Below are 19,425 nucleotides of genomic sequence, written 5' to 3'. Positions count from 1 at the left end.
AGTGATCATTTTCATACATCCCACTGCAAATGGAATAAATTCAATCTTGTACATCTTTGGGCATACTACATACTAGATGTACATCTAGTCACTCAAGTCACAACTCAATACAAGTCCACTTTCCTTTCAATTTTAATGTAATTGAACAATATCTGGGCATTTGGCCAATGGTATCTCTTCTTTGAGAAGTGCCCATTCATATTGTTTACCAGTGTTCTATTTGGGGCAGTAATATTTTTCATACTGATGGGTAAGTGCTCTTTACATGATTAAAATATCGAATCTTGGTCATAATTGGAAGACACATTCCCTCCACATTCCTTCACTGAATCTTTGTACATGTTCTTTTTATATGTACAAGTTAAAGCAATTTAAATTTATATGATTTAAGTGATCTTTTTTTCATTATGCTGTCTGAAATTTGTTTTTAACCAACAGCCCTGCCTATTATAAAATTATGAAAACGTTCATTCAAAATAACTTCTAGGGCTTTCCATTTTATAATCTATTAGGAATATATTTGGTGAGAGATGACATCTGAATCTAGCATTATTTTCTCTCCAAAGTAGTGGTCAGCTGTCCCAAATAGGTAGGCTCCCTGGAGGGACATGAAGGAACTCATAGTATTGAAGTTTGGGGCAGAATAACAAAGCACCATGAAGTTGGTGTCCCGTGCAGTTCCCTATGAATTTTTGGATGAGATTTTCCATTTATGCAAAAAATGCTGTTGAGATTTTGATGAGGATTGCATTGTCTGTAGACCACTTTGTGAGTACTGTCAACAATATTAAGTCTTCCAATCCATGTACATGGAAAATGTTTCCATTTAATTTCAGTTAAGTTCAGTCTCTGAGTCATGTCCAACTCGTTGCAACCCCATGGACCACAGAATACCAGGCCTCCCTGTCCATCACAGACACCTGGGGTTTCCCCAAACTCATGTCCATTGACTCGGTGATGCCACCCAACCATCTCATCTTTTGTCGTCCCCTTCTCCTCCTGCCCTCAATCTTTCCCAGCATCAGGATCTTTTCAAATGAGTCATATCTTCGCATCAGGTGGCCAAAGTACTGCAGTTTCAGCTTCAAAATCAGTCCTTCCAATGAACACTAAGGAGTGATCTCCTTTAGGATGGACTGGTTGGATCTCCTTGCAGTCCATGTGATTCTCATGAGTCCTCTCCAACACCACAGTTCAAAAAGATCACTTCCTCTGTGTTCAGCTTTCCTTATAGTCCAACTCTCACACCCATACATGATTACTGGAAAAACCATAGCCTTGACTAGACGGAACGTTTTTGGCAAAGTAATGTCTGCTTTATTATGCTGTCTAGGTTGGTCATAACTTTCCTTCCAAAGAGTAAGCATCTTTTAATTTCAGGGCTGCAGTCACCTTCTGAAGTGATTTTGGAGACCCCAAAATAAAGTCTGCCACTGTTTCTCCATCTATATGCCATGAAGTGACGGGATCGGATGCTGTGATCTTCGTTTTCAGAATGCTGTGCTTTAAGCCAGCTTTTTCATTCTCCTCTTTCACTTTCATCAAGAGGCTGTTTAGTTCTTCTTCACTTTCTGCCATAAGCCTGGTGTCTTCTGCATATCTGAGGTTATTGATATTTCTCCCAACAATCTTGATTCCAGCGTGTGCTTCATCCAGCACAGCATTTCTCATGATGTACTGTGCATATAAGTGAAATTAGCAGGGTGACAATATACAGCCTTGACATACTCTGTTCCTGATTTGATTTCAGTCTATGGTTCCATATCCAGTTCTAACTGTTACTTCCTGACCTGATACAGATTTCTAAAGAGGCAGGTCAGGTTGTCTGGTATTCCCACCTCTTTCAGTATTTCCTAGGGTTTTTTTTTTTTTGTGATCCACAAAGTCAAAATCTTTGGCAGAGTCAATAAAGAAGAAATAGATGTGTCTCTGTAATTCTCTTTTAAACTCTTTTCATTGATTCAGTGGATGTTGGCAATTTGATCTCTGGTTCCTCGGCCTTTTAAAAAAACCAGCTGAAGCCTGGCTTGGAGAATTTTTAGACATTTTAGAAATAACACCCCAAAAAGATGTCCTTTTAATTATGGCAAACTGGAATGTAAACGTTAAGAAGTCAAGAAACACCTGGAGAAACGGGCAAAGTTGACCTTGGAATACAGAATGAAGCAGGGCACAGGCTAATAGAGTTTTGCCAAGAGAACACACTGGTCACAGCAAACACTCTCTTCCAACAACACAAGAGAAAACTCTACACGTGGACATCACTAGATGGCCAACACCGAAATCAAATAGATTATATTCTTTACAGCCAAAGATGGAGAAGTCTATACAGTCAGCAAAAACAAGACCGGGAGCTGACTGTGGCTCAGATTATGAGCCCCTTATTACCAATTTCAGACTTCAATTGAAAGTGGGGAAAGCCACTAGACCATTCAGGTATGACTGAAATTAAATCGCTAATGATCATACAGTAGAAGTGATAAATAGATTCAAGGGACTATATTCAATGGAGAGAGTGCCTGATGAACTCTGGATGGAGTTTTGAGTCATTGTACATAAGAAGACCATTCCCAAGAAAAAGAAATGCAAAAATCACTCACGTAGAGCCAGACATCCTGGAATGTGAAGTCAAGTGGGCCTTAGAAAGCATCACTACGAACAAAGCTAGTGGAGGTGATGGAATTCCAGTTGAGCTATTTCAAATCCTGAAAGATGATGCTGTGAAAGTGCTGCATTCAATATGCCAGCAAATTTGGAAAACTCAGCAGTGGCCACAGGACTGGAAAAGGTCAGTTTTCATTCCAATCCCAAAGAAAGGCAATGCCAAAGGATGCTCAAACTACCACACAATTGCACTCATCTCACATGCTAGTAAAGTAATGCTCAAAATTCTCCAAGCCAGGCTTAAGCAATGCGTGAACCATGAACTTCCTGATGTTCAAGCTCGTTTTAGAAAAGGCAGAGGAACCAGAGATCAAATTGCCAACATCCCCTGGATCATGGAAAAAGCAAGAGTTCCAGAAAAACATCTATTTCTGCTTTATTGACTATGCCAAAGCCTTTGACTGTGTGGATCACAATAAACTGTGGAAAATTCCGAAAGAGGTGGGAATACCAGACCACCTGACCTGCCTCTTGAGAAAGCTGTATGCAGGTCAGGAAGCAACAGTTAGAACTGGGCATGGAACAACAGACTGGTGCCAAATAGGAAAAGGAGTATGTCAAGGCTGTATATTGTCACCTTGCTTATTTAACGTATATGCAGAGTACATCATGAGAAACGCTGGGCTGGAAGAAGCACAAGCTGGAATCAAGATTGCCGGGAGAAATATCAATAACCTCAGATATGCAGATGACACCACCCTTATGGCAGAAAGGGAAGAGGAACTCAAAAGCCTCTTGATGAAAGTGAAAGTGAAAAAGTTGGCTTAAAGCTCAACATTCAGAAAACGAAGATCATGGCATCTGGTCCCATCACTTCATGGGAAATAGATGGGGAAACAGTGGAAACAGTGTCAGACTTTATTTTTGGGGGCCCCAAAATCACTGCAGATGGTGGTTGCAGCTATGAAATTAAAAGACGCTTACTCCTTGGAAGGAAAGTAATGACCAACCTAGATAGCATCTTCAAAAGCAGAGACATTACTTTGCCAACAAAGGTCCGTCTAGTCAAGGCTATGGTTTTTCCAGTGGCCATGTATGGATGTGAGAGTTGGACTGTGAAGAAGGCTGAGCGCTGAAGAATTGATGCTTTTGAACTGTGGTGTTGGAGAAGACTCTTGAGAGTCCCTTGGACTGCAAGGATATCCAACCAGTCCATTCTAAAGGAGATCAGTCCTGGGTGTTCTTTGGAGGGAATGGTGCTAAAGCTGAAACTCCAGTACTTTGGCCACCTCATGTGAAGAGTTGACTCATTGGAAAAGACTCTGATGCTGGGAGGGATTGGGGGGAGGAGGAGAAGGGGACTACAGAGGATGAGATGGCTGGATGGCATCACTGACTCGATGGACATGAGTCTGATCGAACTCCGGGAGTTGGTGATGGACAGGGAGGCCTGGTGAGCTGCAGTTCATGGGGTCGCAAAGAGTTGGACATGACTGAGCGACTGAACTGAACTAATTTGCCTTGATTCATGGATCTAATATTCCAAGTTCCTATGCAATATTGTTCTTTACAGCATCAGGCCTTGCTTCCATCCCCAGTCACATCCACAACTGGGTGGTTTTTTTTTTTTTTTTTTTTTTTTTTTGCCCTGGCTCCTTCTCTTCATTCCTTCTGGAGTTATTTCTCCATTGAACTCCAGTAACATATTGGGCACCTACCCACCTGGGGATTTCATCTTTCAGTGTCCTATCTTTTTGTCTTTTCATACTGTTCTTTACAACCCCATGGACTATACAATCCATGTAATTCTCCAGGCCAGAATACTGGAGTAGATAGCCTTTCCCCCTTCTCCAGGGGAGAACCTGATCATATATGTAGAAAATACAATGTAGCTCACAGAACTACTAAAACTATAAGAAAATTTGGTGAGGTAGCAGGATACACTAAACACTGATGGGAGTTAAATCCTCCCCCAAAGACTTAACTAATTGTCCCCAAGCTTTTCTACATTGATCTGAATGAAGATCAGTAGGCCATAAAGTTACAGTTCTAGTGTTTCTGAGTTGTTTGATCTTCTGCAAGCTAAGTTTTTTACTTTGGGAGGAATCAGACCTACTGGTAAATGGTGGTGGGCAAACTAGAATTTTGCTGGGAGGGCACACTTTTGAGTACCAACCACCTACTCTAGACCAATAGACTTTTAAAAAAATCAATAGAAAAGTGAATTTTAACTCAGTTATTCTACCCTTTGCAATCTATCTTGAGGACATAACCAGTCAGGCAGAGGCTTATACAGAAGAATTGCACTTAATCATTAATACGGAAAAATGGAAACATTAAATGTTTAACACTTACATTATAGAACTTCTTTTATGCATCCAAGTACTTGATTTTGAAGAAATTTTAGAAAAAGCTTATATGTTAAATAAAAATAGTTCATGAAAAGTTAATCCTGACCTTGCAAAAGTTAATTATATATATATATATACACACACACACACACACACACACTCATATGCCACTATAAAACTAAGAAAATGTTCCAAAATACTGACAGCAGTTAATGATGAATGACAAGATATAATACATTTTAATTTTCTTCCATTTTGTCAATTGTTTTCAATTACACTGTACTACTAGACTATCTGAAGCCCAGAACATTCCCTTGAAACCAAGGACAAAGGCAGCAAACTGTGGAAGTGCAGTATTTGAAAATATATTCAGACACAGAATGAAAAGGCAGAGGAAACAGAGATCAAATTGCCAACATCCGCTGGATCATGGAAAAAGCAAGAGTTCCAGAAAAACATCTATTTCTGCTTTATTGACTATGCCAAAGCCTTTGACTGTGTGGATCACAATAAACTGTGGAAAATTCTGAAAGAGATGGGAATACCAGACCACCTGATCTGCCTTTTGAGAAATTTGTATGCAGGTCAGGAAGCAACAGTTAGAACTGGACATGGAACAACAGACTGGTTCCAAATAGGAAAAGGAGCACGTCAAGGCTGTATATTGTCACCCTGTTTATTTAACTTATATGCAGAGTACATCATGAGAAACGCTGGACTGGAAGAAACACAAGCTGGAATCAAGATTGCTGGGAGAAATATCAATCACCTCAGATATGCAGATGACACCACCCTTATGGCAGAAAGTGAAGAGGAACTCAAAAGCCTCCTGACGAAAGTGAAAGAGGAGAGTGAAAAAGTTGGCTTAAAGCTCAACATTCAGAAAACGAAGATCATGGCAACCGGTCCCATCACTTCATGGGAAATAGATGGGGAAACAGTGGAAACAGTGTCAGACTTTATTTTTTGGGGCTCCAAAATCACTGCAGATGGTGACTGCAGCCATGAAATTAAAAGACGCTTACTCCTTGGAAAGAAAGTTATGACCAACCTAGATAGCATATTGAAAAGCAGAGACATTACTTTGCCAATAAAGGTTTGTCTAGTTAAGGCTATGGTTTTTCCTGTGGTCATGTGTGGATGTGAGAGTTGGACTGTGAAGAAAGCTGAGCACCCAAGAATTGATGCTTTTGAACTGTGGTGTTAGAGAAGACTCTTGAGAGTCCCTTGGACTGCAAGGAGATCCAACCAGTCCATTCTGAAGATCAGCCCTGGAATTTCTTTGGAAGGAATGATGCTAAAGCTGAAACTCCAGTACTTTGGCCACCTCATGTGAAGAGTTGACTCATTGGAAAAAACTCTGATCCTGGGAGGGATTGGGGGCAAGAGGAGAAGGGGACGACATAGGATGAGATGGCTGGATGGCATCACCAACTCGATGGATATGAGTTTGGGTGAATTCCGGGAGTTGGTGATGGACAGGGAGGCCTGGCGTGCTGCGATTCATGGGGTCACAAAGAATCGGACACAACTGAGCGACCGATCTGATCTGATCTGATAAGAAATATTGAAACACCTTCCTCCTCCAGCCAGAGGAAAACAGCAGGGCCAAGAGTGCCCAAAGGCCAGTATAAGCAAACAGTTAGGCCCCTATAATAAATCAGCAATCAGTGTAGGAATCAGTGCCCTGGGGAAGGATTCATTGCCTAGGTTAATCTTAGGTGCTCTTTCTTAGCCTAGGCTTAGGGATAAACAGGGGCACACAGTACCCTGTAATTGGTTGGTCCCAAGCAACAGGAAAAGCTGCTTGAGACAGGAGATGATGGAAACTTGGAGCTGGCCAGCATCTTCATCAGTCAAGCTGGCAGAAAGGTACATGCACATGGGTGTGCACTGGGACTCGGCCCTGGAGTCCTGAGACTAGGGATGCAGAGTGGGCTGTGCCTGCCTGCCTGCGGAGGGAAGCAGGGACTGCTGTTGGGCCCACTGGGGATGGCATGAGGCAGGGCCCCCTGGGGGTCCGGGCACACAGACTGCAGGGACTCCAGGCTGTGGGCATGCCCCGGGATCCTCAAAAACACCGGAGGAACTGGCTAGACTCAAGGGCTGAGGGAAGGGCCATGTGCCTCTAGACACTGCCCAATCTCTTGCCCTCTGCTTGCACAATGCTCATGGGCTTTACCGCTCCAGGAACAGACTTGTGGCTCTCCAGAGGGCTGGAGGTGCCAGGAGCCCTCAACTGGGAGGTGACCCTGTTTCTGCTGGCCTGCTGGGTGCTGGTCTGCTTCTTGGTCTAGACAGTCAACAGGCAAGGTATAGCCAGGAGTGACGACGGGGCTGGGGCAGCACTGTCTGGGCGTGGGGGACATCTGCCAGGGACCACTGGTGCCACAGGAGGTGACTGCATCAGGGATGTACTTCAGTCTGGCCTCGGAGTCCTTCTGCCTGGCTGGAGAGTCCTCTTGGCCCTTCAAATCCAAGGCCAGCAGCCTTCCCCAACCCCTAGTGGAAGGGGAGAGGCTCCAGCAGTGGCTGACCCTTCCCTGTGGGTGGGGCATCCCTGTCCCACCGTCCCACCCTCCAAGTTTCTGTCGATTCTGGCTCCCAGTCAGTTTTAGGATGTGCGAAGACATGGTCTATTGCCTGTGTCTGTCCCCTGCTCTGCAGCCAAGAGGACCCCAGCAGGGAGCCTGGACACATCTCTCCCTCAGGGGCCCACTGTCAGGTTGTGGGGGACATTTGTAAGGATAGTAGTGCTGTAGAAGGGGGCTCACTAGACTACGATGGAGTAGAGGGCAAGAGGCCAAGACACATGACCCACTAGCGTCCTCCCTCTGCCTACTCCACATCTGTACCTGTGCCCTTCATCCATAGTGATAGCTAACACTTGCTACAGTCCATGTATGTGCTTTCCATGTGTTCATCCATCAAGTCAGTTTTCAGACAGTGTTGCCATGTTGGTATGCAACTCTCTTCCACACAAATCACACACACCCACTCATTCACCAACACCAGCGGCTCAAAGTCTTGTGCATTTTGGCTTCTCCATTTCTCAAAACTGTTGACTACAGTGCTCCATCAAGCGTGGGACTTAAGTTGTGTCTGAATTCTGAGATCTGCAAAGGAAAATGATAATGCCAATGACAAATAATATGTGTGAAAAGACAGTGACAGAAGCATGAAGGAAAGACAGTGTATGATAGAATGAGTTTCTCAGAGAGTTTACCACTGTGACAGGTGAATGGTTTTGAGTGAGTGTGACAGAGGGAATGTGTGTTTGGGACAGGAATTTCAAAGGACAGAGTATGACGGGAAGAGATTAAGATGCAGATGGTAGTATAGAGGTAGGGAGCCCCCAAGATAATAGGTGATAACTTAATGTGTACAGTGAATGGTGAATGGCCAGTAAATGGCCAGATTTGTGGTCTCCAAAGGAGAATATTTAATTCTGGAACCAAGAGACACAATTTAATTCCCAGACAAAGAAACACAGTTTCAGTCACTCAGAGCTTTGTGTAGTAGAAATTTTATTAAAGTGATAATGATAGAAAAAGATTCTAACATAGATATTAGAATGGGACAGAAATAGTATCTGTGGTTCAGGTGGTCCAATTTGAAAAGCCACACACTTCGTTTCAGGCTTTCAAAGGACAGGTGGCACTAGTGGTAAAGAATCTGCCTGCCAGTGCAAGAGACGCAACAGACACAGGTTCAATCCCTGGGTGGGGAAGATCCCTGGGAGAAGGAAATGGGAACGCACACCAGTATTCTCTAGTTTAAGCAGAGCATTATATACTTTTCTGCTAGCTTCTGAGAACAGATGAAAGAATGTCTTAAGGCTATGAAAATTTTGCCCAGACCATTTCCCATAATATACATCATGGGATGACATTTGCAGGATATTAACCAGAAGAAATGGGTTAACCCAGAGCTCAAGGCCATGGAAGTTTTACCCAGACCTTCTCCCATAACATAGGTTCTGAGCTCAAAAAAGTATATCCTTCCTTGAGCAAGGGATTCTGCTGCCTACCACGCCTCTGTATCTAAGGAAAAAGAATGTGAAAACCAAAGAATGTTCTTATTCACCTCCTCTTTAAAGAACCTTGGTCTCCCTAGCAACCTAAGTTAACTCTCTCACAGATACCATGACAGCATGAGTGCGTGGCACACAGAGTGTCAGAATCTAGAAGAGATCGGGTGTGAGAAAGAATAAATGTGATGGAAAAAGCATTATATAGTGACACAGGAATATTACAGAAAGGGTGCATGTGACACATAGTCTGACTCAGTATGAGAAAGCAAATCTGAGAGATAATATGTATGGAAGAAAATGAGTCTGTCACACATGTCAGAGTGTGACAGAGAATGAAGCTGATCATGGGAGGCAGCAGCCTGGGAAGGTGTATCAATCCTCAATCCTCAGGGCTCATATTTCCCTGAGGGCAGCCATCCCCAGGTCTCAGGCAGCCTGGAGGAAGTCAGCAACTTGACTTGGCTCAAAAGCCAAACCCATATTCTTCCCAATCAGTTTTATCACTAATAAAGCTGATATTTAGGTTGAAACACATGTCAAGTGGGATGTGTCAAAGGCTGCAGATGCTAAGCTGTACCGCTTTGAAAGGAGTGGAAAAGGACTTGCAGCAGGCATGAATGGATTGTGTCAGTGAACTCCTTGTAGAGGAAATGATTCAGGCTGCCCAGTTTATAAAGCCACAGACTTTCTTTCAGGCTTTTGAAAGACAGGTGGCGCTAGGGGTAAAGAATCTGCCTACCAACACAAGAGACACAACAGACACAAGTTCAATCCCTGGGTGGGCAAGATCCCCTGGAGAAGGAAATGGGAAGCCACTCCAGTATTCTTGTCTGGAAAACCCCATGGACGGAGGAGCCAGGTGGGCTCCAGTCCATGGGCCGCAAAGGGTCAGACATGATTGAGCCCATACACGCATATACACATATACTTTTAATCCAGGAGAAAGCAGAGGTTAGAGAAGTGGTTACAGTTCAGGACAGAGCAAGATAAAACATGAGGAGGACTTCCCTGGGGGTTCAGTGGATGGGAATCCATCTGCCAATGCAAGGGACATGGTTTGATGCCTGGTCTGGGAAGATCCAACATGCCACAGAGCAACTGAGCCCATGCCCCATAAATACTGAGCCTGTCCTCTAGAGCCCATGTTCTGCAGTAAGAGAAGACACCATGATGAGAAGCCTGTGCTCAGTAACTAAAGTGTAGATGCCACTGGCCACAACTAGAGAAAGCCCGTGTGCATCAACAAACACTAAGCACAGACAAAAATACATAAATAAACTCAACATGATGAGAGGAGAGCAGGCCAGCTTCTCCATGTTAAGGGCAGTGCAGCACTGGGTTAGGGATCCTATACAAAAGCTAAGTGGGAAGTAAAGCCTCACAGTTGCTTAGAGATGACTAAATGAGCTCACTGTCCCAGGATCCCCTGTGGGTGCTACAAAAGGGGAGCCATGGGCACACATTGTTAATGGTTTTAGTTGTAGATTTAGCAGATATTAATAGGTTTTTGCCATCGTCCCTGGAGAATACCATGTCAGGGCAGGACCAGAGTCACATGGGTACGTACAGTAGGTGTGGACACTCTGGTCAGACGTATGAAAGGAAAGCCCAACGAATATACTGAGCAAAGGTCTAGCTTGTTGACTTCTGCTGTCGTCCATACACAAGTGGAAACTCATAAACTGAGCAGACTTACCTGAGGGTCAGACATTAGGGCAGAAGGACAGTCAGTGGGATGTCTAGGTGGCTCTGACTCCCGCCTCCACAGGCGATATGATGAGGACACCCTCATACACCCCCACTGAGGGGACTGGTCACAGTTTCCCAGGAGCAGAAATGCTGGAGTTCACGGATACGCAGGCTTTACTGGATTCAGTTGTACCAGGCTGCTTCCTGGCATGCTGCACCCATCTGAACTCCTACCATATCCTGCCACCTTTGGGGATTTTATCTCCTATAACTAGGCTATTTGTATCCTTTCCACATTTCCACAGCTAAGAATTGTAGTTATCTTGTTGATGATCAGCAGATTATTAAAAATATTGGTATATTCTTGATATTAATCTGTTATGGGCTTGAAACAATATTTAGGAAGTACTTCCCCACTCCTATCTTACAAAGATATTTTACTACATTTTGTATAGTAGTTCTGTTTATTTGGTAACTCAAGGAACATTTTTTGCTGGACACAGTTCCAGTCCTCCATGGAGGTTCCAGTCCAACCAGGAGAGACTGTCAAGAAACGAAAAAACAAGTACACTAGGTAGCCTATGGAAAGGTGGTGAGATCCCTGGCTGGAAGTTTAGCAGAAGAGGGAGCGCTTGGAGGAGTGGTTTTCCATTTTCAACTGCATGGTCGGGGTCGGCTTCATTGTGAAGCAGAGACGGAGTGAAGACTTGAGGGAGGTTTGGGAGTGTGAGGAGACCAGTGTGGCCAGAGCAGAGTGGGTGAAGAGGAGAGCAGCAGGACAGGGCCCAAGAGCTGACAGGGACTGGATGTGGAGGCCTCAGGGGACATGCTGAGGGCTTGTGCTCAGAGTGAAGTGGGAGGTGGTGGAGGGTGGCTGTGGGTTGGATTGTGTCCCCCAGAAAAAGATGTTGACATCCCAACCCCTGGAACCTGTGGATGTGACTTGATTTGGAATTAGGGTTTTGCAGATGTGATTAGTTAAGATGAGGTCGCACTGTTTACGGTAGCTGTAATCCAATGACTGGTACGTTTATAAGAAAGCCATGTGAACACACACAGAGGCCATATGAAGACAGTGGAAATGGAGCAGTCTGGCCTCGTCCACCTTTGTGCCCTGTGTCCCTGAGGTCCGGCTGCTGATACTCTGGACCCAGAACGTAAAGGTGGTCCAGATTATGGCCTGCCAACCAGGGTCTTTTTCTCTAATTGAAAATGGCCCAAAGCAGTCTGGCCTCGTCCACCTTTGTGCCCTGTGTCCCTGAGGTCTGGTTGCTGATACTCTGGACCCAGAAAGTAAAGGTGGTCCAGATCATGGCCTGCCAACCAGGGTCCTTTTCTCTAATTGAAAATGGCCCAAAGCTTCCTCCAGTTCCTTCAGACAAGATGTAGAGAATGAACAGATAATTCAGCCAGGTGATTGATCAGTAACAACCAAAAATTATAAACATTTCCTAACAGTCTGTGTAGGGATCATTGCGATTCATGGTATAGTGTGACTTGTAGAATCAGACACTGCTGTGTGATTTCTAGCCAGGCTGTTTATTAGCCTTGTGGAAGCTGGGAAACCATTGACTTCTGGCCATCAGTGTCCTCCTGTGAAGTACAAATAACCCTTGGCTCCAGGGGTGTCTACAGGAAATGGATGAGAGGACATGGTCATGTGCTTGGCACGGGGCCTGGCACAGGGGCCTGGTGGATGGCAGATGTTAGTGTTACTGTCATCATTCCTGTCAGTCACAGACACTGCAGCCTCTAATGAAACTGATGCTACATGTTTCCGTGTAAGCAGTGAGATGCCTCTGCCACTGCTAGTTCTGGAGAGAGGACAAAACCTTGCTCCCTCCTTTTATCCAGTCTTAACGCACTGTGGCATAGCATCAGGCAACTTGAACGAAGCCAGTGTGCTGAAGCTTGTTTGCCAGCAAGAGGTGAAGAGCGTTGGTGGTGGTAGCAGATGCCAGCACTGCGTCTCTGCTTTCCCCTCCCTGGTGGTTAGGGAGGTGGCTGAGTCCTCACCTGCTGGGACTCCGTGTTTGGAGAACCCAGAAGTGATGTCACATGGAAGCATCTATTTCAGGTAGAAGGTGATGTGAGAGGAGCGTCCCTGGCCTTCATGCGTGGTGAGGACTGGGTTGAGTAACCTTGAATTTGCATAGAATTTGGCTTCGGCTTACATATGAGCCACCAGCACTGGGTGGAGTTTTGGCCAGGGGCTCACTGCCCTCCTTGAAGCTTGTCGGGTAGAAGGTTGAAAAGAAAGAGTGACTGGGTGGCCTCAAGTCAGCAGAAACCTTCCTTCAGAACTCTTTTGTGTTCATCACTCAAAAAATAAGGCACCTTTGCTGGAGGGCAGCCCCACAGAATCTTAAACTTTAAAAGTCTTTCAATCCAGCTGTCTGGCTTCTGAAAACTTAGATTGTGGGACTGCTTACACACAGTGTGCACAGAGAAATACACAGAAAAGTTCGTTGTGGTTTTATCTGTCATGGAAGAGAATCTGGAGATTGACACATTCTAGGCCATCCACCTGTGTCATTAGAAGAAAGTGGTGGATCCACATGTGTTGTCATAGAAAGATGTCAGGGATTGAGTAAAACACAAGTTACTGAGGTGTATGTGTGGTGTTACCCCATATGTGTTAAAAAAATACTACGCTGATGTGTAGAAAAAAATCTGCTTGAGTTTCTCTCCGGAGGATGAGATGGTGACACATTCTGTGTTGTATGTGTTTATTTTTACCTTGAGCATGTATTTTTTTTTTTTCATAAACCAAAAGAAGGTTAAAAGAAAGTCTCCTGTTTCAAAGTGGTCAGCCCAAGGAGCTGTGAACCCTTGGTCAGGAGTGAGAATCGGGGCCCCTTCTACCTACTGTTGTAGCTGCCCTCATGGCAGATCCTCCATCACTTTGTTGTCCACCTGTTTGCTGTTCATAGTGAGCTTTCAGTCTTTGCAAGCAGAAGGCTGTGAAGGAAGGCAGAGGACTGGCCGTCCTGTTAGGGGTCAGTGAGCAGACCTCACATGTTGTCCAGTTTCTCATTCTCTTGGCCAGCCTAGGAGTCTGTTGAGGGGAGGTATTTTTATCCGCCAGAGGAGGTTGGAATGTGGAGGGACCCTGAGGCCATGGCCTGTCTGATCCTCACGTCTGTCCTGCCTTTGTCCAGTTCCAGTGTTATGGCCTCTCAGCCACCGGAGTTGCTGCCACAGCCAGGTTTGCAGAAATCTGCCTCCAGTTTGCAGAAGCCGAGACAGTCGATCAGTCAGAATGTAGGTGCTGGGGACACCATCACTGAGAAGGGTAGCTCTGCGTGACCTGGCCATTCCAGAGGCCAACCTGAAGAGTGACTTTCAAGAAAGACCCCAGATTCAGGATAGAATGTAGATGTCTAGTTCGACTCCTGTTGGCTTAGCTCAAGGTGAGTAACCTGGGCAGCTGCATGCTAGATTGGGGCCCTCAGTGTCTCCCTGGAAACAACAGCCATAAGGAGACAGCCAGTGCTAGGCCACAGGAGGTTCAACAGTCTGGTGAGTTTGGAAAACAAAACAAAGCAGGCGTTTTCACTGGGTTTTCTTACTGTCAGACTTTCTCTCTGTGTCTTCAGTATGCTGATGTGTCCTGTGTCTCCAGGGGAAAGACATTGTGGACTGCAGTCCCCAACTTTACTTGTCCTTGGAGATGTCTTTTAGTAGACTATCTCTGGGGACTAGTGTTTCTCAGAACAAGCTTTGTGGACTAATGAGCTCTAATCCTTCATTTGTCGATGCATTTCAGACACCTCTCTAAACAGAAAGGCATGATTTAACCAATAGCTCGTAGTGTACTTGGTCTGTCAGCATCTGTGGGTTACAGAGGCCAGCAGGTGATAGCTAGAAGTCTGGACAGATACTGGGCACTCGCTGGCTCTCTAGAAAAGAACCACTCTGTGGGGAACATTCATGACTTTGCCAGAGGGACACCCTCCTCCAGCCAACACTGAACTGTGTTTTTAAATCAAAGGAAAAGAAGAAGAAAAAAATCCACATGTGTGTGAGACTCCATGTTCACCAGCTTAAGTCCACTGGGGCCTGTGGATTAGTGGGTAGCGTGGAGTTTGTGTCTCTTGCCCAGGTTTGAAACTGAGTGCGGTTAAGGGGCCTTGGTTGTTTATGCAGCCCTGGCTCTATGCCAGAGCTGGCTCTGCGAGTGTGTTAGAGATGAGCTCGCTGTGTCCCCATCACGCATGGCCTGGCCTTCTGGGGAGAACGGGTGCTGTGGGACTGTCAGGTGTCAGGTCAGGCCTTGTCCTGGAGTCAACCTATGGCCCCTGTGTCTGTCGCTTCCTGGTTTTCCTGTCCTGCAGAGATGGTGAGGGGAAGAGACCACCAGTGTTTTCCGGGTTTGAAACCTCATCTCAGAGGCAGTACAACTCTGGGCATAGTAATCAAGCCTTCGTCAGCTGGTCCCGTAGGCCTTCTCTTCCAGTTTAGTGCCCTTGGTGGGTGAGGGCCAGGAGTCCTGTGATTGAAGACCCCAAGGGGTGGGTGTGGGATAACAGTGACCCAGGGCCTCTGCCTCCTGGTTTGGGGGCCCAACCCCCACCCGCAGCTGTTCAGCCCAACCAGGGCCTGTGGGCATTCCAGGCTACTCAGGGAAAGTCTGTGATAAATGGGTTGTTGCTCCTGGTCAGCTCTGACTTGGAGGCTGGAGAGACTGCCGTCTGCCCTGAGTGTGTGTGGAGGTGGCAACTGGGGGAGGATGGGAGGAGGGAATTATTTGATCTGGGATCCTGTCCAGTGAGTGATGAGACATCTCGCTGCATCAACTCGGTTTTGTGTATCTTTACCTTCAGTTGTTAAGTCATGTTGCTGGAAGAGGCAGTGTCGAGACCAGCTCGACAAGCAGGGTTTCCGAAAGCATGATATGGCGAGAGAATGAGAAATGGGACACAAGAATTTAGAGAAAAGTGAAGATCAGGGACCAACATCGCTCCAAGGTGAAGGTGCCAAAACTGAATCCAAGCCAGCTTTATTATACTTTCAGCTGTGAAAGAAATAATAAGCGGGGAGTTAAACTATAACTAATGTGGCCTTCAAGGCCCAAGAACAAAATGATCATTAACCATTGAGTAATTAGGAAACAGTAATCAGTATCCATGCATGATACTGGATGCTTGGGGCTGGTGCACTGGGATGACCCAGAGGGATGGTATGGGGAGGGAGGAGGGAGGGGGATTCAGGATGGGGAACACGTGTACACCTGTGGTGGATTCATGTTGATGTATAGCAAAACCAATACAATATTGTAAAGTAATTAACCTCCAATTAAAATAAATAAATTTATATTAAAAAATAACAAATCAGTAACTAAGACTAATATTCTTACACATAGATTTTCCACCACATAATGTAAAACATGTGACTCTGAGATGCCAGTTGAGAAACAGTCTGGGGTCAGTTTTAGGATCATATCTTGTTTTCAAGATTATGAACTGTTCCCTCTGGACTTGTTCCAAGAGTCTCATGCCTTATAGCATCCAGTTTGTCAATAATTAGAAATTTCTTTCGCGACCCTTGCTGGGGCTTGCTTTTCTTTTATTCTTCCTGTCTCCTACATCTCCCCCTTTTTGATTTTGCACATGATGAGAAATGATGAGAAATGCCAGTTGCTGTTGTTGGCTTCTTTGTCACTTGATTGTTCTCCAGACTACACAGAAACACAAATACATAATTAATGGCACTCCCATAACCAGAGCAATTCGGTATCCAAATGTCTTGATCTGTTTTAAGGGATTAAAAGAAGAAAGATTATCAGCAACAGTATCAAGAAAATATGATCCAGAAATTACATCAAGATATTTATTAAAAGCTTTTAATACATCTTGTTGTAGATCTTGAATATCTACAGAAATATTACCTTGGTTCAATAGGTGTTGTTTAACTTTATCCCAATTGAATTGTGTCTTATTGTATTTGAAAGGCGTTACACAAAAGGAAGTATAGTTCCAATCACATCTTAGTCTCACCTGTTTTTGTAAACTGACTAATTGATCTCCTAAAAAAATAACTGATTGTTGAAGGTCGGCCACTTGGGAGGCCAACTTTCCATCAATTTTTTGTTGAGTGGTCCAAAGGACATCAGCATCTTTATGTCATTTTTGTACAAAATGAACTGTTTGTACAGATTTATGAAGAGCCATTCCAGCTATGGCTGCCGTAGTGGTAATAGCAATAATGTCTAAGATGGCAGCAATTAGTAATCCCAGAAAATGTTTAACATGTTTAAGATTTTTCAATATTTCTTCAGTAACATATAACGTAGGGCTTTCTTGCCAAGGTTGTTGTAAATCAACCAGAACCCATATGCCAGTTCTGGTTTTAAGAATGTAAATACTCTACCAACTTTCATCAAAAGGAATGGTATTATTTAAACATGTATGAAATGAACAGTTAATACATGTTACTAATCCCAAATCAGAATCATATTTTGCTGGTCTGATCATAAAAACAAAAGGAATTCTTACACAAGTCTGAATAGTGTGGGTAGAGTTTTTTGTAAAATTAAAGGTAGCTTTTGGGTTATTTAAAATATATGCAGTATATTGTCCCTTCCAAGCAATTAGTTCTTTTAATGCCATGGGTATTTTCCATAATTCATCATAAATAGGATAATGATCTAGACGAGGCACAGGGGGAGCTAATCCTACCCTGTGCCATATGAGGGGTTGACTACCATAAGTACTAATTGTCTTTTCATTATATACCCATGGGGAAGACTTTTTAGATTCTATACATTTAGGGGTTCCTGAGGAAATGGCAACCCACTCCAGTGTTCTTGCCTGGAGAATCCCAGGGACAGGGAAGCCTGGTGGGCTGCCATCTCTGGGGTCGCACAGAGTCAGACACTACTGAAGCGACTTAGCAGCAGCAGCAGCAGCAGCAGGGTCCCAAATTGATAATGGAGCCTTCTGCAACATTTAATAATAAGTGACCTTTTGATCCTTTACATAATTTCCATCTTAACCAATTTTCAATACCATGGCTAATTTCAGGAACACAATCAGGAAGGTCAGGTGGATTCATCATGCTGGAAGTTTCTTCTTTTTCTAAAAAAGTAAGGGCAGTTAACAGAAAGAGGGACATCTTATCCTCATTTGATTCTTTGACAACTGACAGCCACTTTTGATATCCTGTTTTAAGACATATACTTCCAAAACCAATACAAATAGGAGTGGCATCAGAGCCAATAGTATAATTTATTAACTGACTATCTTCTTCTTCCTTTACAATCTATTTTAATGTGTCCTAATTTTCCACATCGGTGACATTTCATATCTGTCTTTTTATTAGCCTTAGACAATGCTTGAGCCAGAAGTTGCATTTTATATGGTTCTGACTCAATATCCCGGCAAACTTTTAAGATATTCTTCTAGAGGGGCACCATGTCCTTTGAGAGGCTGAATCGCCTTTTTACATTCTGAGTTAGCATTGTCATAAGCAAGAACTTGTATCAGCATATCTCTCAAACCAGGTTGTGAGACTGTTTTATTTAAATTTTGATGTAGCCTTGCAATAAAATCTACATAAGGTCCCCCATTTGATTATTTAATTTGGGTAAGTGAAATTGAGGCTTGTCTGGGTGGATTTAGTCTCTCCCAGGCTTTTAAACATATCATTCTCACTTGAGTGAGTAATTGATCATCAAATTGTAACTGAGCTTGAATGCCAAAATGTGCCCCACTACCCATTAATTGATCCAGTGTTATATCAACTGGTGGGTTGGCTGTCGCATTTCGGTGAGCTTGTTGATTTGCCTCATCTTGCCACCAGGTCCTAAATTGTAAAAATTATGAGGTGGATAGGCAAGTTCTGGCTATCATTTCCCAATCATAAGAAATTAATTGTTCAGCTTGTGAAAGTCCCTGAATTAGTCCCATGGTATAAGGAGAATCAGTTCCATATTGGGTACATGCCTGTTTTATCTCCTTTATGGTTTTAAATGCTATGGCATTATAATCATAATGTATTCTTCCTTGTGGAAATTGAGGATCTGGTAGGATTTGAGTTACAGCCACAGGGAGAACTAAAGCATCTTCATCCCCCTGCAACTGTGCCATACGAACTCCCTTTTGTAAAGGTGTCATTTTAATAGGCACAGTTATCTGTGGTTTAAAAGCAAATCCACCATCCCAAGGGGTTTCAGGATTGAAAGGAAGGGGCTTGACCAAAGGTGCAGTTGGTCGAGAGAGAAAGATCTGTTCTTGACTTCTATCATTCTTTTAGCTCTTATTTTTCAATTTTATTGATAGTTTCTCTTCCTCATCACCTATGTTATTATATAAATTCATTTCCTCCATTTGTTCTTGTATTTGTTCTACAGAATCCCCTGAATCCGAGGTTTTGGATTGCAGTGGTCCTAAAGCTGTGCTAATAAGATTCCCTACTGACCATACAGACAAAGGAATCTTTTCGCTGCATTGGGCGCAGGCAATGCATAACTTCTTGCCATTCCTCATGCCTCAAAGTCCCTTTATCTGGATCTAGCCAGTAGCAATATTTTTCAATGGCAGAAAACAATTCTTTAAAAGAAGAGTGAGAAATCTCAACCTCCGAACTTTTTTTTTTTAATTTTATTTTATTTTTAAACTTTACAATATTGTATTGGTTCTGCCATATATTGAACTGAATCTGCCACAGGCATACATGTGTTCCCCATCCTGAACCCTCCTCCCTCTTCCCTCCCCATACCATCCCTCTGGGTCGTCCCAGTGCACC

Source organism: Bos grunniens, chromosome X (genome assembly GCF_055505025.1).
Source record: "Bos grunniens cultivar Pamir isolate PY7600 chromosome X, Bosgru_T2T1.0, whole genome shotgun sequence".
Lineage (NCBI taxonomy): Eukaryota > Metazoa > Chordata > Mammalia > Artiodactyla > Bovidae > Bos > Bos grunniens.
Note: the sequence above shows the minus strand (reverse complement) of the source record.